This window comes from Neovison vison, chromosome 8 (assembly GCF_020171115.1).
Source record: "Neovison vison isolate M4711 chromosome 8, ASM_NN_V1, whole genome shotgun sequence".
Classification (NCBI taxonomy): Eukaryota; Metazoa; Chordata; class Mammalia; order Carnivora; family Mustelidae; genus Neogale; species Neogale vison.
Window position 1 is genome coordinate 81,199,842 of NC_058098.1, and position 20,771 is coordinate 81,220,612.

Here is a 20,771-nt window from a genome sequence, read left to right on the forward strand (position 1 = left end):
CAAACCCATTTGTGAATTTAAATCTGATTTGTTTTAATATAGTTTTTACCAAGGAAAGCACTGAGGGAGGCTCTTTGCCACTGCTGTTGCTGGTGCTATTTAACCCATCTATTCTTTCTAATAAAAAAGCTGAAGAAATAAAAAACTATTGATCTTTATTTATTGACTTCCTTGTGAGTATAGTTAAAGTTGACATAGATCAATCACAATAAAGTTAAATGGATGATATAGTGTAACATTGCCTGGGGATTGAAAGTGGAACTTTAATTATGAGAATGTTAACATTTCCCTATATGCAGATTGGGTAAGGGACAAGGATTGTCTGACTACTTAAAGACACTGGTAGTGGAAGTGACAGAATCCTGGTCACTGCACATATTTTTCAGCCAAGTTTTCAGCCTCCTGTAGTGAGGGGGAAAAAACCAGAGGAAAGGGAATTGACACAGCATTTCTCAGATTTCTTAGTAAATTTGTGTTTCACTCTGTTCCTCTGTGGAGATCCAAAGTAAGATTAATATCCAACATTGTCAAGAGGGAGAAGGGAGACATGACAGGGGTGGAGAGGCATCCTGAAAAAGCAAAATATCGATCTTGAGCTCTACTGCATGCATTTACCCTGTGCCACATTGGTAGAGTCATTTCCCTTCTTCCTTCCCATCACTTTGCTGTTTCTAACCCATCAAGAAAAATAATCTCTTTTGGAAGAAGAGAATGTTGCCAATGGAAGAATTCTCATCTCTTCTTTTCTGGTTGGGTTGGACTCAAACCGCTCAGATAGCAAAGTCATCTGACTAACAAGTTGTCTCTGATTCCTTTGTGAATGAAGATGACAAAGTTACTATAATAAGCAGGGCATGTGCTGTGCCCTATCTTTCTAAAAATGGGAGTCTCTTTGCCCTGAATCATCCACACATGCTCACTCAGTTCCCATTGTAGCCAATATCAAATCTCAGCTAAATATAACCAATTGTGGAGAGCAATAGTTATAGATCAATTAAGTGGCTTTATGGGGACTGAAGCATAAATACCTTAGCCTCATTAGGCTAGTGTTCTGAGTCTTAGTGGACTCACTAAGCACCTTGATCCTCTTATGGCTGCCTCTTCCAGTGACTACAGTCCCTTTGGCTACTAATACTAGTTTTGTGTCCAGGTAGAGGGAATTGAAGTATTTATAGCCTCATAATGGAGAATTACAAATCCTTTGTTGTTGGTGCATAAGATACTACCACTTATGTCTTTTGTGTTGATTTTAATTCTAAAGAACGCAGGTTTAAAGTCTGTAACATTAACAGAATCCAAGAAAAGTTTATGGCCCTGCTTTGTATTGTATTCCTATCCCATTTAAAGCCATGAACATTTCTGCTGGTGCTTAAAAACATGTTTTCTATCTTGCATATGAGCTTTTCTTTACCCCATTCCCTCCACAAAAACAGGACCTGACAGAAACTGTTGTGCTCTTATGTAAAGGTGAAAGAAATAGGGCTGAATCTCAGGAAATAAATGTTTCTTTGATTTCCTTTTCTTTTTCAATTGGTCGCCATTAATTTTAAACTTTCCTGGCATTTCCCAGGCAATAAGAAGAGGGAAGGGAGGGGGCTCTGAAGAGGAATTCTGGTTCTTTCTATAAAGTATTCTCAACTGGTTGTCCATTTTGAAATGCAGGCTGCCTGCATACAAAGAGACCACCACCATTTTTCGCATTCAAAGACAATTGACAGTTGGTCCAAATGCTGGAAATAAGGGTCACAGCAATTTCCATAAGAGGCAGAGTTAATGGGATTCTGGCCACTCCTAATGCTGCATGAAAATACTTAAGTTTTGTGCAAAAATCATTTTAAAGTGCACACCTATATCACCAGAAAAAGAGAGTCCTGATCTCTTTGGGGAGCCTAGAAATCTAAGATGGCTAACTCATTTTCAGTGGATGGTGGCTTCAAGTTTCTTGTTATCATCCACTTAAAAGGTTTATTGTGAAGCTCACAGTATTTCTCCTGGGTAAGGGGTGAGAGTAAAGAGAGTGCTTGGAGAAAAAAAATTGTTTCTTAAAAAATATCATGTTATAAATACATTATTTTAGAAAGGCTATTTAATTTATTTATTTTGATGAAAAGGAACTCTAGTTTCAATGCATCAGTGGAGATATTTAGGGATTCCTGCTTCATGTACTATTTAAAGGACCTCATGGGAGCCTGGGTCACTCAGTGGGTTAAGCCTCTGCCTTCTGCTCAGGTCATGATCTCAGGGTCCTGGGATAGAGTCCCACATCGGGCTCTCTGCTTGGCAGGGACCCCGCTTCCTCCTCTCTCTCTCTGCCTGCCTCCCTGCCTACTTGTGATCTGTCAAATAAATAAACAAAATATTTAACAAAAATAAAAATAAAAAAATAAAGGTCCTCATGGAACTCTTTGGCTCTTTGGTTTGTTATTTTTCTTTAGATTTCTTTTTTTTTTTTTAAAGATTTTGTTTATTTATTTGAGAGAGAGAGAGAGTGAGAGAGAGCATGAGCGAGGAGAAGGTCAGAGAGCGAAGCAGACTCCCCATGGAGCTGGGAGCCTGATGTGGGACTCGATCCCGGGACTCCAGGATCACGACCTGAGCCGAAGGCAGTCGTCCAACCAACTGAGCCACCAGGTGTCCCAGATTTCTTTATTTTTCTAAGATTTTATTGATTTATTTGACACAGAGAGAGATAGACCACAGGTAGTCAGAAAGGCAGTCAGAGAGGGTAAGGCTTCCTGCCGAGCAGAGAGCCTGATGTGGGACTTGATCCCAGGACCTTGAGATCATGACCTGAGCTGAAGGCAGAGGCTTAACCCACTGAGCCATCCATGCACCCCTAGATTCCTTTTTTTGATTTGAGTACATGAGTCAGTATTTGCTTTACATTCACCAATGTTGATGAATAGTGTATTAATTAGGACTAGGTTTAGCTGCTAGTAACAGAAAAAAAAAATGACAGTGGTTTAGGGGCAAAAAACATTTGCTTATTTCTCTCTGACAAGATGCTCAGGGAGGAATGAAGTCCAAGGCTGAATAGAAGCTTTGTTCCTCCTGGGTCTTTCAGTTCCCCACTCTGCCACCTCTAGACTAGAATCCTCAGCCCCTTGGTCTCCTGGGTCATTGGCAATGCAGGCAGCAAGGTGGAGGATGGATGTAGAAGAGAACAAAGGAGAGAAGTTCTCTCAAGACAGGACTCTTTAAGAGACATTACCACTTTTAGTCTAATGACTGGTACTTCATCAGTTGACCTCTTGTTATTGCTGAGTGACTGTGAAATTTAATCTTAATTCTGTGGGATCCTGGCTTAATATTCTATTATGGAAAAATGGGAGAACAGATATCAGTGTATAAATAGCATTCTTTCACAAGAGAGTTCCCTGATTTAGACAAATGAATACAGCTGAAGGGATATAGGGAATCCCTACCCCTTACATCTCCAAGGAATACTTTGAAGAACATGGTATAATGCCAAACATACATGGAGTTAGCTGCATGAAATACAAAATAAGTAACCATTGTATTTGTTCTTTAACAATGTAAAATTGCTAAATGTCATCAAGAGGGGAAAATACTAAGTCAAAGAAAGCTGTAAGCTCTTTGGTGTAATTCAACAAATGAGTTTAGTGAACCAGATTGAAGTTCTTCACCCTTCGCCTAAATGTGTTTGTTTATATCAAGATTTTCCATGATTATGTAGCTTTAAGCACAAATGCTGCCTCTATCAGTAGTCCAAATTTTGACAATGGTAATTTTTGGTTCTATTTATGATACCTGCGGTTATTTGAAAATAACATCAACATATTTTTGTTTCTCCCTTATAATCTCTTAGAGCCTGCATCTCTCCTTCTGTCTGTTTCTATCTTCTCCTTTATTCACATATTTTGATCTAGTCTCTTCCACAATTGATACAGAAATTCTTATTCCATTTTGGATAAACTGGAGAAGGGTCACCAGTGCTTTCCCATTGTTGGGGAAAACAGCCAAAACCAGCAGTAGGATGATCAGAACCATGGACAGCAACACACATGTTTTATGTCCACCCTCATTCCACATTCCCACGAGAGGTTTATTAATATCTATAAATGTTGTGCTGACTCTGAGGCAGTAAAGATTCAAGTGAGAGAGTCTGAAAAGGAGTAACACTGGAGAAAAAGCCTATGTAGTTGTATACCCACTCCCCTTCCTACCCTCAACCTCACACTATCACCAACCAGAAAAGTTTATTCTGAACTCTTTCCATCCTTAATTTCTAACATCTACCTCTATTACTGTGAAAAATATAGACCATGGACTTAAGATGACATCCCGTAATTTGCCCATACTAAACTTCTTCAACATCTTAATGATTTTAGCTTTGTTTTCAATTCAAGTGAATGAGCAAGGCATAATTCAAATTATTTGACATATTGCCAGGATTAATTAAAAGAAATAGCTAGATTCCAGAGTCACTGGGTCCTGCTTATTGTTGCTCACCTAGAGTGCAACTTGTTCTAATGATTCTGACTCATTCCTTCTTCCTCACACTCATTCTTTATGTAATGACACCAGAGTTCAAGTCCCTTATTTTGTAGATAATTAATTTAAAGGCCAGAAAAAATAAAAATCATGTAACAAGTTCAAGGTCACATGGAAAATTAACAGCATATTTAAACATGAATTCATTGTTTTCTGACCCCAGACACATCACCACTCTGATGTACTCTAAAATAGCTTTTCTTTGGGACATTAACATTAATCAGATATAAGGTGGCTGTAAAGCACATGGTTTTTGGTCACCCTAAAAAAGGTAGCTCAACTACCTCTCAGACAGAGTTCTCAAACACATCATGGCTTTAACCCTATTACTTCTTACTGTTCCACTTGGTACATATTTATAGAACTCTTGAGTATGACATGCTGCATATTCTGGGGAGCAACTGACTCCATCTGCTTACGCTTCATAGCTGGATACTGATGAACCATGAATCAAAGACATCCATGAAACTGGGAATTCTCATTCAGGTACACTGAGCCAGAGCCCAGTTTCTAAGAGCCCTACTCTGGGCTCTCTTATTGGGTGCTTGCCTTGGCTAGTGGTGATTATTAACAAGAAAGTCTACCTGTGTGTGATCACCAAAACTAACCTAATAGAGACTTCTGAACGGAGAACTGACAAGAGTCTGGGGTAGGCATAATTTCAGAAATAAAATGCAATAGCAGTTAAAACATTGCAGTCACTTCATTCCACTCTTTTAAATTCAATGCAGTGCTCGGGGTGTATCGTTTGTTGTCTTATTTGTTCCTCAATATGCTTCCCCCCCTCACTGAGAACCATATCTACCCATATCCACCAGCCTTCATAAGAATGCTGAGTTGTCACACAGGAGTTTTACCTCACACTGGGGAGATATTAGTTGATAAGATCCACCTTGTTCAGATTTATTGCTTTAGCATATTTCATGCTAAAAATATTTTTTCTACCATCTGCTAAGATTAGCACTCTAGTGGTATAATAAATTTACTCACCCTGTTTCTGTGATGTAGTTTGGAACCAACTTTATACTTTATTCGGCCTAATTGAAAATAGGATAAGATAAATGATGCACTTTGAATATCTCTCTCAGACATACCATTGTTCATTACTTCAACAGAAGATGAGTGCATGTGATTGTAATTTTAGTGGTTCAGTAAAACAAAAGTTCCCATGGCAAAAATACAGCATTAACCATTATCCTCATCCAGTGGGGTCTTGTTAAAAATATTTAATGTTGTTTTGCCCTCAAATGAAATATTGTATTTCATTTAAATACAAAACTGGTGGCCATCTTTCCAAAATATGTTATGAAAAGAAATATATTTTATGGAAATATGGGACTTGGTATTCATTTACATCTGAGGCTCAAACTTAAGGCCAAATTTAGAATCTGATATATTCGTGGCTTAGTAGGACATGTGGATTTCCTTCTCTGATTTAGTCTTGTGCTTAAGCTTGAGTTGTTTTGGCCATTTTGAAAGAGAAGTGTATGTAAGGGGTTTATTATGTGATGGACCCCTACCCTTGTGTAATTTTTTCCAACTTGGATCCTGGGCTTGACCATGAGACTTGCTCTGGCCCAGGGAATAGCAGCAAATGTGATGCAAGCAGAGGCTTTAAAATTACTTGAAGACTGAGACTTGGAACATAATTGCCACAATAAGAAGTAGTGGCTAGCCTGCTTGAGACATGGCTGAGCTGACAGACATCAGCCCCTAGACATGTGACTGAGGCTATCTTAGATCATACAGCCCTCCTTGAGCTACCAAATGACTATACTTATGTGTATGACCCCTGGTAAGACTAGCAGAAAAGCTGTCTAACAGAATTCAGTCTAACTTACTGACTCACAGAGTCATCCTAAGGAAGCAAAATTTTTTTCTTTTTTATTTTGACTTAAATTTCCTTTTTTGATTTTTAAAATTGTGACAAAGTGCACATGAAATTGTTTTTAATTTTAAACCACAACTTTCTGAAGTGGTTTGTTATGCAGTAACAAATAACTGATAATAGAGTACATAAAACCTTCTCCTACCACCAATAAACACAGAACTTTATGAGTGGGATTGAGAATGATAGACAAACTAAGGCATAAATTAAGCCAAGGTTATGGCTGGTTGGAAGTTGCTAAGGAGACTATGAGAAATGTAGTAGAAGGTCAGGATTAAAAAAAAAAAAAAAGGAAACCATATTATCTATCACTGTTTATAAGCTTTAGGTACTTCACTTTCCTCTTCTGTAAACTGGGCATTGAAAGGATACCTTCTGACAAGGACTAATCCACATAAAGTACTCAAAATGGGGCTTGGTATAGAGTAAGCAGGCAATAAATATGAACTGTTATCGTCTTGTGTACATAAAATATTAGCATGTGAATGGTCAAGTTAAGGAAACATCTCCCTGTAGCCATGATATAAGTGACTCATGAAGTAAAACACAATAAACAGAAATGGTTAAAACTTTGTGATTCTATATTAGTTCACAAATGATGGGCTTATAGTGGCCCAGCTGCAGAGAGCTGTCTGCAGACTGGCCACCGGGCCCTTTCCAAATGTCTATATAGGGAAGGTAGTTTTAAATCAAGTTAACACTGAAGGCTGCATGACGTTTTCACAAGAAACTGTTACTCCCAAGTTACCACTTTGACCTGTCTCTATACCCTCAGAAATCTGAAAAGAAAAATAGCACATAATGTAATAGAAATACCTCCATACAGTCCTATTTCCCATGCCTAACCATTTCTGTAGTATAGAAAGTACTGTCAAATGATTAATATGGTATATAGAATTCTTCAAAATATATGAAAATCGAGGTATTTAATTTTTTGCCTCTTAACATTACAGTTTGGTGGCAGGGTGACTGTAGAGTCTATATTTGAGCATGAGTCTGTGAGCATAGGCATTCTCGGTATGTGAAGAAGGCTTCCTCCACATTTCACCAGATATGATGTATTTATTTGCCAAAAGGCATAATTTGTATATTGTGGTCTGAGTTTGAATCATGGATATGTGTAAAAGAGGAAAAATGTTGCCCTGATTCTCTGACCAGAGCCTTGAGATTCTACTGAAATATCACAGTGCTTGGTGAACCTTTCCTTTTTCCCTCTCTCCTTCCCTCCCCTCCTTCTTCCTTACTTTGTTTCTTCCATCTTTCCTCCCTTGTTTCTCCCATTTTATAGGTATGCTTGACTGGAAGAGAGGAGTATATGTTTATTAGAATCTTATTCGGTACTGTTTCTGACATTCTCAGTTACTAAGCTTCTTCTTATCTCCATAAACTGGGGAACCTTCATAGGAGTGAGATAGGAGACCAAACTGTTATTTGTTTATGAAGCAGTATATCATGGCAGTCAAGAGCCTAGTCTCGAGGTCTGGAAAATCTAGGTTCAAATCCTCACCCCATGCTTTCTAGGAGTCTGACATTGGGCAGACTAATTAGTGTCTTTGAGGCTCAGTCCACCACATGCAAAATAAAGTTAATAATTCCCACTTCAAGGAATGGTGAGATGATTAAATGATTTTGTATATGCAACATGAATGGTACATAAATAGTGGTCAATGAGTGATTAGAATGCTGTTTATCATTTCATTTAACAGAACCTGCTGGGCTATGTCATGAAAATTGTCAACCACCCACTCTGTCTACCAGCTCTATACTACTATGACTAGCTGGACTAAGACAACTAATCAGGGATAAAGTTAAGGCCATGTATACACATCAGCACAGACCTTACAGATGGCTAAGCTCAAACTCATTGCCATAGTTGCTGTCACTCTAACATCCACCCACAGGCCACATCTACACTTCCAACCTGTAGCTTATTTAAGATAAAGAGTAGCAGAAGCAGCATTTAGAATCATCATGAAATGTTACAGAGAAAACCCTAGAGATGATTAGTCCAACCTGCTCATTTTTCAAACTTGTGCTGTTATGGTAGCCACTCACTATGTGTGACTACGGAGTAATTGGAATGTGACTAATCTGAATTGAAATATACCATAAGTATAAAATATATACTAGATTTTGAGGACTTAGTACAAAAATAAATTTAAAATATTATGTAAATAATTTTAAATTGATTACACATTGAATAATTATATTTTATATATTCTATTTAAACAGGTATTAAAAGGGGAGCCTGGCTGGCTCAGTTGATGGAGTGCGTGACTCTTGGTCTCATAGTTGTAAGTTTGAGCCCCATCCTGGGTATAGAGATTGATTAAAAATAAAATCTTTTTTTTTTTTAATATTTTGTTTATTTATTTGCAGAGAGAGAGAGAGAGATCAAAGTAGGCAGAGAGGCAGGGAGGAAGCAGGCTCCCTGCTGAGAAGAGAGCCCGATGCAGGGCTTGATCCCAGACCCTGAGATCATGACCTGAGCTGAAGGCAGAGGCCTTAACCCACTGAGCTAACTAGGGCCCCCCCCCAAAATAAAATCTCTTTAAAAAACGTTTTTTAAAAGATATTAAAATGAATTTTCCATTTTAAAACCTTTTTTTTTTTAATGTGACTACTAGACAATTTAAAATTACATATGGGTTCACATTTGTGGTTCACATTATGTCTTTATTGGGCAGCACTGTTTCAAACAAAGCAAATTAGGCATATAGACATGAAGTGACTTGTCCAGGATATCTCAGCTTTCATCAGTGGGACACAGATATAATTCCAGATTGCCTAGCTTATAGTGATTTCTCTCTCAACATGCAAGCTTCTTTAGCTAAGAATCTTTTTTTTTTTTTTTTTTAAGACTGTAGAAATGGGTCTCTGATGATACCTGGGTCCCTGGAAACTGAGATTTCTTTGAAAAATACTGCCAGCACCTCCTGTGACTGGCTATGTTTTTTTGTTGTTGTTGTTGCACTGCCTGGGAGACTGTGCTGCTGTTATCCATTTCTTGCGTCGGTTACAGCAATTGGTATTGTATATAAAACAATTGCTGTTATTAACAGGTTAAGCTGCTGGGATGTTAAAATAAAGGCTGCCCAGCTTTAGTGCATTTTGTTGTAATCATCTCCCAGATGCCTTGTCGGAAATCAATTCAAGTTCAAAACTGGCTGGAATTGGGAGGTCACGGCTTTGGCAGACTAAATATTTTATCTTCTGCTCATGTCTGGAGCTTTTAAAGATGTGGACTGGGGGCTCTTTTTCATACCCCATCTGGACAAAGATGATTGGCTTTGCCATTTTGCCCAGGTTAGGACAAGGTTAAAATCAATTATAATCAATTATTAAGAGTCTTCTGTGGCTGCATTGCTTATAGGGGGATTTTAAAAGTTTCTCAGTTCTGAAACATGCATATCTTAGTTGCTGCTGGAGATGTTGTTATTCTAGAATGTCAAATATAGATGTTATCAGCATCAGGAGTAAATACGCAGAATTTCTACTTCCCATTTCCTTGATACCTGTTTCAGGACAATGAGAAAAACCTAAAAAGGCTGAGATAATCATCACTGCTGCACCAACTTGAAAAATCTTGTTACCTTCTTATATGTGTGAGAGCTATTTATAATTTGGTCACACTGTTAAATTATTTCCTAGGAATTTATTGAGAGGCTCTCTGCAGTTCTTATGTGATCATTTGCAGTGTAAATGCACACGGAAGTGCTCAATCTAAGGTAGATTGAAAGAATCATAGATTTCTAATTCCATAGTAATTTTGAGACAAGCTAGATCCAGCCCTACATTTTATGATAAGAAAACTGAGGCTCAGAGAATTTAAATGACTTCCTCAATTCTTACAGCTATCCGAAGGGAGAATTGTATCTCCTTGTTCCTAAATGCACATGTAGTCCCTAAACATCCAAATGAATCTTTTCCTTTTATACAGTACTTTCATATACTAATAATTTTCTTCACAATGATTTAAGAAGAAAACCTATTCATATAAAATGAATATCATTCTGAACCTTGGACCAAGACATGAACTCAATAAACAGAATATAATTTTAAAGTGTTCTCAAAAGGTCACTTAGCTTTATCCTTCATCTCATTTTCCATGAATGGAAATCCCTTGTATTTTCAGGTTTCAACCAGATGCAGTAGCTAAGGGTTCAAAGTGCTGCCCCCCCATTCCATTTTATTCAGTCAGAGTCTTGATAGAAGGATAAATCTAGAAAATATACCAGAATTTTTCTAAAGCATGACCACTACCAGTTAGTGAATGGAGAACATGGTCTATATGCTGAATTTGTCTAGGATGAGCCCATAGGATTGGCAAATACTAGTACGTGTTTTCATAGCAAGATCTTCATCCCTGTACTATACTTTTGAAAAAAAGAAATAACCACAATATTCCTAATTTGAGAAAAGAAAACACATCTCATTGGGGGGGGGTAACCCTTTGAATTTTAATACTTGTTTATCTTTCCATGATCACCCTATAGTATATACTCAACCATCCCCAAGCTCATGTTGGGAGCAGAACCAATATGTGGTACATGTAAAGCTTTTACAAAATTATAAATCTAAGGTCTCAGTCATAATAATTGTATAGGAATCACTGAAACACAATGTAGTATTTGGTAAGATCATTGTTTGGGCCCAGACACACCTGGTTTTGTGCCTGGTTCCACCACTACTAGCTCTTTGGCCATGGCCATATTATTTACTTGTTAACTTCAAATTTTTCATGTGGAAAATGGGGATACTAATTATGTTAACCTTGGGGAGTTGTTTGAAGATTAAATGAAAAAAATGTTTGTAAAACACTTATCGCAAAGCTTGGAGTAGACTATATAGCAAGCTCCAATGTATCTTAAATTTAATAATAATAACAAGTAATAACCATTATCATTAATAATGGTAGCAGCAACAGCAGCTGCCTTATTGATAATATGTATATTCTTCATTTCTAGCATTGTATTATTTTCTTCTGGATCTGTATGTGCATACATGGGACAGAATTGCTTCAGTGTCTGTTCAGATCAAAAGTTCTGGATCAATTTTTCACCTTGACTTATTTCACAGCAGCACAATTCACATGGTGAACCCTTCAGATCCTTCTCTGTGTTGAAGGATCATACTGTTCATTTGGATCACTGGTTACCCTCTAAGAACAGATTCTTCACTGCATATGCCGGGACAACCTGATTCTGATATTCCAAGGGCTAATTAATTGGTAGAACTTTTTTACTTTTTCTTTCTGTGTTAAATCTAAATTTATAGCACATTGTATTAGAACAAGCTTTCAAAACCTTTGAAACCCAGTGGTAGGCATAATGCAGTGAGGAAGAAGTATGGGCTATGGAATAAGATGGACTACAAAGTTTTGCCACTCACTTTTGCATGAGATAAGTCAGTTTACCTGTCTGACCTTCTGGTTTCTCATTTTTAAAATGGAGAGAATAGAACTTCCTTTCTGTGATCACTTTGAGTGTTAAAATTAATATGATGCAAGTAAAGCTCTTAGCACAATGCTTGTTGCATGTTAGTGATTCGTAAGTGGCAACTACCATTTTTATTGTGTGTATTCATGCAACTCGTAAACTATGCTATGTATTTCAGGGCATTGAATAAACATTTAAATTATATCTGTTCGTAGTGCCCATCCACAAATATTGATTAATTGATAACTTATATGTATCAGACACTGCTAGACCTGGAGGGAAATAGTAAGCAAGTGAAATAGCCTTAAAGAATGAATGATAGGGCATGAGGCATGGTGAAAAGGAACAAGTAAACAAGTGATCTCAGTAAATTACATGACAGTTTCATTGCCTATAAGCCAATTTGGCTTGTCTTATTGTAGCTATCAGCTCAGAAGACCACCAGTTTGGAATCTGTGGGTTCCATGTACACATGCTTTACTTTGATGTTGTGCAGGCCCTTGCCCTATGTTTACATAGCTCCTCCATCCAAACATCTCGAGCATTTAAAATTGGATCAGGAACCTAGTGTGTAACTTCCTAGCTGAGAAGAGAAACCAAAAATATACTCTACCTGCTGGAGTGTTGACATAGCAACAGATAAAGAAGCTCAAGAAAACTACTCTCCATTCTCAAAGGTACCCGTGACGTCCTGTTCTTTATTTTTCTTTGCCTGGGTATAGTTTCTTCTTAATTGGTTTTGCATCTGATAAGATGAACATTGAGCATTTGCAGTATGTTTGTCATCTGTTACCAGTTACAAGCCACAGATCACCAGCAGGGCCTGCCATTCTTGCATTCAGCACCAGCCTTCCCCCATTCTATTTGGATCTACTGGCTTAGTACCAGGCATGGTGGCATAGGAAGGAATAATGGAGAATGAATAATCCTGATTAGTTTTCTTGGATCTGAAAGTGTTTTGAAGGAACGAGTACTCCAGAAGACCCCCATTTCCTTCACCTTTGTATAAGGAATGCCCTATGTTTTAAATAATGATTTATGTGGTATGCAGCATATTTGAAGAGTAAATGCAGAGATGAAAGCTTCTATTTATTTTGTACAGTGAAAATAGAAATCTGGAAACAGCATCTGCTTCTCATTTAAATGTATTTTTTCTAATTATTTATATGTATAGAGGCATAAAGCCAGATTTCAATCAACAACAAAGGTCTTGTGTTATCTAAATAAAACCTCATTCCTGAAGCCACTGGTCATAACACTTAAAATAGCTTAAAGATCTCAACACGGCTTTCAGTGCAAAGTAAATATAAAGCCTGGGTCATGAACAATATTATTTTTGTTTTTGCTTTTTAAATCAGGTTCAAAGGTGTGGACAAATATTGATGGAACTGTATTTCCCGATACTTTAAAAACACCAGGTAATTGAACCTTGGTTCTAAGTCACTTACCTTTTGAAGAATAAACTTTGAAATCATGACTTATATCTCTTGTTTGTGATGAAGAAGGATAAAGACCCTTCTGTGTCTTTGGATGATTTGATAATATGGACTAGTTATTGGAAGCACATGCAAGAAGGTAATGCCTCAAATAGTACAGTTGATACAGTTGTACAAACTGATACAATTATGGTTCCCTCAATTCCATGACTCACAAAACAGAAGCCTCTACAATAAAGAAACTTTGTTTTTTCAGAACCACTGTAGCTATTCACAGTTACATACAGGCTAATAGAAACATCATAACTTTGGCAAGAAATGAATTAGAAATTTTGAGGAAAAAGGCCCTTAGAACCAAGAAGTTCTCTCAACTATGGATGTGGGTGAATGTGGGAGCCCAGCCAGTATGGTAGATCTGTAGCTTCTAGACCTGTCTGTGCTATGTAGATGATTCCATAACCAAAATGAAGATAAAAGCAAAGGAGAGCCTAAATGAAGAAGGAGAGAGCTATCCCTGATTGCTTTAGAAATGGCGTTTGCAAGGCAATGTGATGAAATGAAGCTATCCCTAATTCCGGTATGGTAACCCCTGCCTCCGTGAGGACAAGGCTTCTAAAGGTGCTCTTCTGCACAGCTCTGACTGCAGATTGGCTCTTAAGAGGGGTCAATCAGCTGCCTCCTGATTACTCTCGCTAGGGATAGAGGCTGAAAAGATGTTGATTTGGGGAAAATTGTCTTTTATATTGCCTTTTAGATAATTTTTCAGTATGTTCTGTAGATGTAAATTGAAAAGCTTTTCCAAAAAAAAAAACCCTTCTATTATTCTTTGGCTTGCCCACCATACATACCTATTTCAGTCTTGTTTTACTAGCTACCCAACCTACTGCACTCATGACCCCCCTGATATATGATAATTGAATTTAGGGCAAGGGTTTACGTTTTTATATTTTATATGATTTATAGTCTGCCTAATTTCAAAAAGGATTTGAGGTAGCAAGAGTAAATGACACTGGGAGTTACACTGATATTTTTACTCTGCATTTGGCCCATTTTATTTTAGACTGCATACATTTTCATATCTCTGAGCAAGGATCATATCTGGATGACCTTTAGTCCAGGGTAAAATTCACAGAATTGCAGAAGGTAGAAAATGAGTTCCTCAGTATTTACAAAAATCACTGGAGGCACATCCAAATGATTTAAATATTCTTCCTGGTCTCTGTAGTGGTTCTATTAATTATATCATTTTGTACTTATGACAAGTTTTCTTTTGGAGGTGGGAGGAGGGGATGAGATTTAAATTACCTCTTGGATTGCTGTGTGACTTTGAGGAAATCACTGACCACTCTGAGCTCTAGATTCTATACCTGTTCAATGGGGATGATAAACCAACAGCATCTTTATGATAGGGTTGTTGTGAGGATCAAATGAGATAATGTATATGTAAGAGCTTAGTAAACAATAAGTCACTATGTATTATGTAGTCAGTGTGGGTAAATGCTTTATTTACTTCAATCTCAGCTTCATACAGTGAGAGAGACCAGGCCCTAGCTCTCTGGGATGCTCTGTGAAAAGTGCCTCATTGTGTTTGGGCTTTATTTATTGAATGCATTTGAATGAGCGATCATTCTAAGAGCAGAGAGTCATTCAATTTGATTTCACAATGGGGTGATGGGTGAGGCTGGAAACTACATTCTCAAATGCATTATCCAGAACACAGGAAACAAAACCACTTTTTAAAAGGGACTCATCTTTAATATCTCATAGCAGTTTTGAAATACTTCATTCATTCATTTTTATAGCAAACTCTTAATTGAGAATGTCATAAACCGCTTTGCAGAGAGAGGCAATCATGACCTGGGAAATTAAGTGGAGTAATTTACAAATAGGCTTTTGTCTAACTGGAGGTTTTAGGTTATTCACAGTTTGCCTTTAGGTTATCTTAGCAACACACGCTCCCTTTCCCCCAACCCTGTCGGCAGTATGTATTTTGGGTGCTCAGTATATGCTAAAAATGAAAAACAAAAACAAAAAACAGTTTCCATATGTTGCTTTCTCCTGGCCTGCATTACAAAGTCTTTCTGACCCTTTAATTCTTAAAAACAAATGCTCATCACTGGCATCGGTCTCCAAGACCCTTCATCTTTTCACCTCATCTGTCTACTATCTCTCCAACTACATGGGCCATACAGATATGTTGTGAATGAATGAACTCTGGGCCCATTGCCATCCCTTCTCCATGAAACCAACCTTGACCCAAGTCCAGAGTGAGTTCCCTCTTCTCTTGATTTCTTTACAACAGCTTACAGTCTCCATAATTTGTCATTTCAGGAAATATATTCTTTTTTCCTTGTTTTAAAAATATCTCGTTCTTCCTCCTCCCCACCCCAACTCTATTACAAGTTAAGTGACGAATGTAGGCTGCTAAGTCTGATGCACTTGGATGAACCCCTAGTTCTGCCATTTATGAGTTGTGGCACCTGGCGCAGCTTGGGGATGATAATAATAATTACTTCACAGGGTTGTTGGAAGAGGTAAAAAAGGAGCTTTTATGAAGCATAAAGCACATAATATGAGCTCATTAAATCTTATTCAAGGATTAATTCATTGATTCTTCTCTGGACAAATCTTCCTCTTTGAGAGGAGGAAGAGAAAGAACTCTTTTTTCTTTTATAACCAAAGATACATTTCCCCAACTTACTGCCCCCCACCGAACTCTTGAAGCTTTAAACTGTTGAAGATCCTGTGAACTTCTACCTAATTTCAGTTTTACAGCTTTATCAAATGTTCATTGGTTTCAGTTCATTCCTTTTAACAAACATTAGTTAAGCTCCTAATATGTGTCTGATATTGTTCTTAGTGCAATCAAGAAAATGTTAAATACAAAATCCCTGTCTTCAGATTAGTGAAATACTTTTTAAAGCCATGGATTCATATGGTACTCCTCCCTCCTTCCCCCATATACATATGCTCTCTTAAAAATTAAGCTTGGGGAAGGAGGGAAGAAAGTATGTATGGAGACAGCCCAGTGGATTATAGCTTTCTAGGTCACTTTCAACAGGCTAAACATCTAGGATGCTGTTCGTGTAAGGTATAAGCCATACCATGCATATGATCCTATGGCTACTGTGCTTATTTTTATCAATAGTCACTATACCTTACTTGTTATCTTTTGAACCTCTTTGCTCTTATTTTATTATGTGTGGATTCAGAATTTTAACGCATAAGTTGCAGTTTTCTGTTTTCACAGTTCCGCATGCAGTCCATTTGGTTATAAAACAATTGATTCAAAAGCAATAGTTGGCTAGCTTAACAATATTAATAATCCACTACCAAAGATTCCTGACCAGTTTATTTTTTTAAAAGATAGAATATTCATGTAATTTTTAACTAGGTCAGAGCAGCTTATTTAGACTTAAAAGATGAGGGGGATAAACAAAAAACAACACAAAAAGACTGCACTGATGATACCAAAGCCACAGTAGTGGTCCATCTCTCCATGTGCAGTAACAAATAGCCAGTGGATTATCACTGACTTCGGTAGACTCATAGAATTTGCAATTTGAGAAATAGTTATCTAGTTGCCTATTCCTCATATTGTAGTCTGTAGGCTAGTAGCCTCAACAGAACTTGGGAGCTTGTTAAGAATGCAAAATCTCAGACCTACTCCAGACCAACAAAATCAGAATATATATATATACATATACAGAATCCTTAGGTAATTTGTTAAGCCATTCAGAGTTCTTGAAGTGCCACTCTAAGCCACTTCCACTTTTTTTTTTTTTAAAGAGATGAGATAGTTCAAACTGAGTTAGTATAGTCTAAGACTAGAATCCCAGCCTCCTGGTTCCAAGTTCAGAGTTCTCTTGTACTCAGGGCTGCTTCAGTGGCTCTCTCACTCTTAACACTGAAAATAAGAGGCTATTTATTGCCCACTTGTTCCCTATAGGTCTGGCCTCATCTTGCCTTACTTCCCGGGTTGATGTTTGCTGGTCTAGAAAAGTAAACTTCAAGATTGGGGAATGACTTTCTCTTTCACCCTGATTTTTCTTGTGCAGGAGGCCATTTGGCAGATTGTCCCATATCGCATAAGCCTCCTAAATAACAATGAACCCTTAATGAGGCCAGAACCCTTTTTATTGTCATTAACGTTTGTCAGCAGCTATGATAGGAATTTTACCATCTGACATTCTTTCCCCAACTCACAGCTCATGATTGTGTGTCGTACATCTCCACTCATATAAGGAGGATTGAAAAGGCTGAGCCAAACCCTGTTAACAAAACAGTCCCCTGAAGGGCTATAATATTGCTCAGTGGTAATATCATCCCTATGCATTTTATCTTGTACATGAAATCTGGGCTAATTATCATTTTCTCATACAGTACATTTTAGACCATTGTGTTTTTGTGTCCCTGCCTAGTTCATTAAGCAGGGTTTTACAGCTCCTCCAGTAACAGGATTGCTATTGACACTTTCATTAGACCCATAATTCAAATGCTTGTCTGCCTTCCAAATGGAAGCCTCTCAGTCCAGAACCACAATCTGGCCACCGACCGTATGTTGGCTTTTAGAACTGTCATAAACTCATCATCACATTCAAGTTCTTGAAGGGTCAAAATCTGCTTTCTTGGTGAACTGTCTCCATCCAACAAACAGTCAACGTGTTCTCCAAGAATAGTCAGCCAAGCTTTTTCTGTCGCACTCTGAAAACTCTTCCAGACAGTTCTCAGTATAGTGCAACTATAACACAAATAATCATTGCCTGTATTTAAATATTAATTCCCTGCTTCTTTCATTCATTAATTCACTCATTCATTCTGTTATTTCACCATTTGAGATCAATATACCCAATATTATAGCAGATGTTGTAATGATTTAAAGATGAATAAGATGGTCTCTGCCTTGGAGTATCTACAGTCTAATAGATACGTATAAGTGGAATGTGAAAAATTTCACCACTAGGTTGCAAGCAATTCCAATGGCTATAATTGTAGATTGCTGTGCTCTGGCTGTTATCAACACTCTGGTTGAAATGGAAACAGCCTCAACCAGCCTAGGTAAAATTGCTACATGTATGAACTGTGTCACAGAATATAACTTAGAAACGGATGAAGTGGAGTCCACAAAAATGATTCCAATGGGCAATAGAGACAAAGTGGGGCTGTATCAGAGACAGCCAGTGCTCTGGTGGTCAAGAAGAACAGTTTGTTTTTTACTGGTGTTTTGTTTTTCTCTCTGACAAGGTTCAAGAAAAGGGCTAGTGCAAATATTTGATTTAATTGACAATAAAGCTTTTTAGGAGTATCTACTAGACAATGAAAATTTCTGCTTTTAATGTTTGAAGAAGTAACTTATCTTGGGCCTTTGTGAAGAAGCAGGAAATCTGAACAGACCTATGTAACTTCAGTGTGCAATTGAGGTTTTCAACCTTTACAAATTGCTTTTAGCTATTTAATTGAATATACAGCATAATCTCTTCCAGTCCCGTCCATGTTGCTACAAAAGTTGGGTATTCATCCTTTCTTTTTTTTTTTTTCCAATTTATTTATTTTCAGAAAAACAGTATTCATTATTTTTTCACCACACCCAGTGCTCCATGCAAGCTGTGAATATACAATTGTAGACCATATATTTCAAGGTACAGTTAATTGTGTTTAAAAGGCTGCTGTTTGGGTACTTTGCTTTTGCTTTTTGATCAATCAAAGCACAGAGGAAAAAAAAACTTGTTTTGGGGGCAGTTTTTATCTTCATAATATCTTTGCCTTTAAGAAGGAAAGAGAGGAGAAATAGAAAAGACAAAAGTATAGTCTTATCCCATTTCTTCATATCCTTTTTTCCTTCCTAGCCTTATGTAAGCATATACGTTACATTACCTTCCTCCAACCAAACCCATAGAGGGACTCCTGAAGAAGACAAGTTCTCTGCTGGAATGGACTCAGACTATTAAGGGTGTGAAGCTGGTGTCTATTGCTGATCAGGATAATGTGGCTTCATTTTGCAGTAATACGGCTGTGGCGGTGGAAAATGACTTCAGCATTTTTCCCAGTGCATTTCATTCCACTGCATGTGCCTTCGTAAACATGTCCAATCGCGTGATGGAGGTCAACGACAATGTAGGGTTTAGAAATTGTTGCTTAGAAATCACACTCACTTAAATACCTGAATCTGTCCATCAGCCATGCCATAGCTTATTCCAAGCTTGTGCAGAAGAGTGATTTGCAATCTCCTTGCTTTTCATTTCAAGTAGCATCACTCACTTTAAGCCAGATATTCAGGCCTCTTCAGAAGCCTCCAGGGTGAAGGACAAGTAAGAAGAAGCTTATCAAATCTTTTACAACTGGGGCCAACTATACCTATTGCAGCAAACTTGTTACATCTTTCTCTGGTATTTTATTTTAAAACCATACATTCTTCCTTTTATGTGACTAATAATGAGGATTTTGCCACAAGTTTCACAATCCCAATGGCTCTTTTTTGGTTTTGCACATTTAATTGGTCACTCCCCAGGTTAAAAGCTGGGCCAAAATGACCGAGGTTAAAGGAGAGGAGGTTTTGCAAGTCCTTCTCCTTTGAGTTATCTTCCCTCCTCTTTTATAAGCTCAGGTTGCATAACTAAATTCTGGTATTTTTTTCTTTTTCACTCACAGGGACTTACCAATTTGGGCTTCTTCCAGAGCTGAAAACCGATTACAAATACAAAACAGATTTCATTACTGGACTTGAATGCCATATAAAAAACAAGATCTTCAAAATAATTGAAAAAGGTCCTCACCAAAGAATAGATGGAATGTGAATGGCAAGATATCAAGGAGGTAAGTGGCAAATTTTTAACAAAAACATGTTTGTTATGTGGTCAGGTATATACAAATTATGTTTCTAAGCTGAAGGTAGCATTCTCAGTTAAGGGTCAGGGCAGGGAGGATCATTTCTAATTAAAAAAAAAAAAAACAAGGGCGCCTGGGTGGCTCAGTGGTTAAGCTGCTGCCTTCGGCTCAGGTCATGATCTCAGGGTCCTGGGATCGAGCCCCGCATCAGGCTCTCTGCTCAGCAGGGAGCCTGCTTCCTCCTCTCTCTCTGCCTGCCTCTCTGCCTGCTTGTGCTCTCTCTGTCAAATAAATAAATAAAATCTTTAAAAAAAAAAAAATACCAGATGATCCATTTTCTTTTTTCTCTGAGTCTGCCCATCTAGCTATTAATTATAGAAATATTATATAATGCTAGATTCTTTCTAAGGACATCATTTTAGAGGAGCAGTATGCTTAGTAAAGGGACCGTCCTCCACAAAAAATACTCCCAAAGACGTTTACCAATTTCTTGTGCTTCGGAAATTGGGGAGCACCATCTTGAAAACTTCTCTCCAGGATGACAAGGGATCAAATTAGGGGCAAAGGGCAATAAAGCTCTTAAACCTTGTTTACCTTGATGTTGGGAGAAAGAAAAAAAAAAGAAAGAAAATAAAAGAAAGGAAGGAAAAAAGAAAGGAGAAAAAGTGC

The 20,771-nt window shown here is 37.6% G+C and overlaps 1 long non-coding RNA gene across 1 annotated transcript in view; it reads left to right on the plus strand.

Annotated features, from left to right (window-relative positions):
- Nucleotides 1-19,961, plus strand: part of LOC122915706 — a 245,670-nt gene extending 225,709 nt beyond the window's left edge. The window contains exon 3 of the long non-coding RNA XR_006386079.1: nt 19,926-19,961. This is a non-coding gene — a long non-coding RNA (uncharacterized LOC122915706). The remainder of the gene's footprint in view (nt 1-19,925) is intronic.
- The last annotated feature ends 810 nt before the right edge of the window (nt 19,962-20,771 follow it).